This window comes from Leuresthes tenuis, unplaced genomic scaffold (assembly GCF_036924035.1).
Source record: "Leuresthes tenuis unplaced genomic scaffold, fLeuTen1.0.hap1 SCAF_47, whole genome shotgun sequence".
Classification (NCBI taxonomy): Eukaryota; Metazoa; Chordata; class Actinopteri; order Atheriniformes; family Atherinopsidae; genus Leuresthes; species Leuresthes tenuis.
The window spans coordinates 277,243-280,751 of NW_027325401.1; the positions used below are offsets into that span (position 1 = coordinate 277,243).

A 3,509-nucleotide genomic window follows, 5' to 3' on the forward strand; every position below is an offset into this window, starting at 1 on the left:
TCGAACCTTTTCTTACCCGCTTTTTACAAACTATGGTGGGACATTCAAACCTTCTTGTATCCGAAAACCTCCGCTCCCTCTTTTGATGGTGTATGTTCGGGTATTCAAACCTTTTCTTACCCGCTTTTTCCAAACTATGGTCGGCTATTCACAGCTTTCTCTCCACCATACTTGTATGGTTGGATATTCACACCCACTTGCATCCGAAGACCTCTGCCCCAAATTTTTTTGATATTTAGTCGGACATTCGCACCTTACCCGCTTTTGGCAAACTATGGCCTTCTTGCAGCCAAACACCTCTGATCTCGCATTTGATGATGTAAGGTTTGGCATTCAGACCTTGCTTCACCTGCTTTTCACCAAATATAGTCGGACATTCACACCTTCTTGCAGCCGAACACTTCCGCTCCACCTTTTAGTGTTCTATCACACCTTTTTTTCACCGCATTTTATACATTATGGTCGGAAATTTTGACATCTGCCTTACATGTAACAGATTAGCGGTTTAGCAGTTTTAATTTAGTTTGAGTGAAGGAATTCATTTTATAGCAAAATCCGAAATCGTGAAGAACTCATGAAAGTAAGCTTATTCTCGGATTCCTGAAACTTTAGATTTGCTATTTCTTTTACTGCAAAGTACAACGTTGGTTTTTTTGTTTAAATCTTTCAAGACATGGTAAATATGATTTTTATATATATAATAAATATATTTATTTCTGTTTACAATATATGACATGTAATAGAACTGAACCGGACCGGGGGACAAGGAAAGAAGAAGAAGAAGAAGAGGAAAGAAGAGAAAAACAGAACATACATCGCATACAACACAGCTGTGGATATAGATGACCTGAGACGACATGATAATACATCAACTGCTTAGCGACCATGCTACTGGACTAATGAATGTGGTTGTGTGTGTATGAGAACATGCAACACCCATGGCACAGGACCTACATGATAACCGTGCTTAGTTATGAGTGTATAAGCGTACAGGGCCACAATCCACAGCCCCCCCAAGCAATCAGAAGCAGGCAGAGAAGGCCACAAGACCCAGGCCACCAGCAGCCCCCACAGAGCACAGAACCCAGGAAGCCCACCGCAGGGGCAACCACGCATCCACCCAGAAGACTGCAGAGGAAGCCCCCGGAAAGAGCCCCCATAAGCATAGGGCAGAGGCCTTCCGGGAGCCAGGGGCAACAGCCCACCGACGTCGCCAGGCCCCAGCCGCCCAGACATGGGCCGTGTACTGGATCCGGGCCCCAGGAGCCCGAGCGCCCCCAAACCCCCCGGCAGAGGCCCCACCCAATACCCAGGAGGGCCAAGCGCCCCAGACAGCCACACAGTGGGTCAGTGCCTGCCCCAGCACCCCTGGCCAAGTGCCCTGGGAGTCAAGACGTGCCCACAGGTGGGTGAAGTCGCGAGCAGCGGAGAGAGGCCACGCCGCCCCCCCCATCGGGAGAAGCACAGGCAGGCCAGGCGACAGCAAGTCCAAGATCCAGGCCCAATCATTACCACACACACTTTCATGTCCCATACATCCACACGTCCTCCCTCCCTCGACTCCGCTGGGGTGTAGTGCAGCGGGCACACCAGGGGGCCAGCAGCCCCCCAGCCACCACAGACCCCAAACCAGCAGAACAATTAATTAATCCTCCTGGCCCCTCCCGCCCCGAGCAGCAACCAGGAAGCAGGGGTGTGCGAAGAAGACCCCTCCCCTCACCCTTCTGGCTCTTCAATATTTTCTAATAGTGAGCAATTAAAATTGAGGGGCAGCCAAACTTGTAGAACTGGGAGCGTGGCCCTCTGGGCAGCCTACATACCCAAAGAGCCCCGCCCACCAGATGCCACTCAGTGTAACCACCCCCCAAGACCTAATGTGTGTGTGTGAGTGTGTTTGATAAGTAGTAATGTCTAAGGTGTAATTAAAACAGGGGTGGGAACTGCAGAGGGCAACTACTGCAGAGTCCACTACACCCCACCGAACACACACGCCCCCAAAACCCTTCATGTGTGAGTGTGTGCTGTGTACAGGAGCCAGAAGGGAGAGGGGTATGGGGATATACACTGGGGGCAGCCAGGGACTGGCTGCAATAGGCATCCCCGCTACCAGGGAGCCAACACAGGACAGGAGGGCCTGATGTCCACCAGGCTCGGGGCCTGCAGCGACCATATTCTGGGAGCTACTGTACCCCCAGAAGGTACCCATCCCGCCCCACCCCACTCAACCCAACCCCACTCCGGAGGACCTCTACAAAAAACAAACAAACAACAACAAAAAACAAACAAACAAACCACCCGGTCACACCAGTCGCAGCAGCCCGGGCCTGAGACCCACCATCACCCAGGCCCCCCCAGGCCCCCCCTCAACAGGTGCGCTCTTGTGAAAAAGCAAACAGCGGCAGCAACAAAAACACAACGGGAACACCGTATTGAGGCTTTGTTCTGACCGCTCATTTGGTATGGCGTTTCTTTCAAGCAATTCTCCCGGTTAGCCCGCACTCGGCTCGCTCCCAGAGCCGTGTTAAAGTCTACTTCGCATTCACTCTCTTTTCTCCGCAGACTAAAAGAAAGTTTCATCTTGGGCTCCCTGAAACTTGCATCCTGCACCGCTGTTTGCTTTTTCACAAGAGTAGAGAAGAGCGCACCGTTCCCAGCGGCACTGCAGTACGGGGTCAATGCTTGGAGTGAACGGAGCAAGCTAATTTTTCAACTCCTATTGCTAAAAATCCATTTAATATGTAGTCCTCGTATAGAGGACATATCAGATATTAAACTGATAAGAACAGATACTACACTTGATCTTAGCCAAAAGGCCGAGAAGCGACAACTGTCCACTGGTTCACGTCCGAGGGCCCTTCCTGGCACAATGCGCACTTGTCCGCTAACACCCCTGTTCTTTTTATGGCCATAGGTGGCCAGAGTGTCACTTTGCACCTCCGCCCACCTGCTGCACTGAGCACTCTTCAGCCCTTTTAAATGGTATAACTTTGCACTCCCGCACGCTCCAGCAAGCACCATTCAAGCAACAACTTTGCACTCCAGCTTCGAACATCGGCACAGTCGCAACAAGTAAGGCGACTCTACTCAGAGAAGTCACTCTGCACAGTAACAAGATTTCTTTTGCACAGACAGAAAGGGCTTCACCCGCAAAGGTAAAGCCTGCCAAAAATAGAAACAACTCATTAGTGCTGCTCTCCACAGATGTCTTTAGTAAAAGGCGAAAGACTTGTACGTTATGAAGAGAAACCAGAGTACGATTATCCGTCACTGCGGGAGCAGGGCATCAGGCTAGTTGGCATAGCCACCTTCCCCATGGTGAGCTTTGCTTGGTTGAGACGCTTGCCCCCCCCCCCACCCCCCCCCCCCACCCCCTTGCTCCTCGGCTGACCAAGTAGGAACAATCGGGCCCTATTCGATGGCTGCCTTGTCTTTTACTCTGTGCAAAAGACAAGGCAGCAACAAAAACACCACGGGAAAACCGTATTGAGGCTTTGTTCTGACCGCTCATT

At 51.2% G+C, this 3,509-nt stretch overlaps 2 non-coding genes across 2 annotated transcripts; both read right to left on the reverse strand.

Annotated features, from left to right (window-relative positions):
• Positions 1-2,634: 2,634 nt before the first annotated feature.
• On the reverse strand, positions 2,635-2,825 carry LOC140285539 (U2 spliceosomal RNA). Its single transcript, XR_011910555.1, has one exon. It is a non-coding gene; the product is annotated as a U2 spliceosomal RNA (small nuclear RNA).
• A 316-nt stretch (positions 2,826-3,141) lies between these two features.
• On the reverse strand, positions 3,142-3,255 carry LOC140285527 (U5 spliceosomal RNA). Its single transcript, XR_011910544.1, has one exon. It is a non-coding gene; the product is annotated as a U5 spliceosomal RNA (small nuclear RNA).
• Between the last annotated feature and the right edge of the window lie 254 nt (positions 3,256-3,509).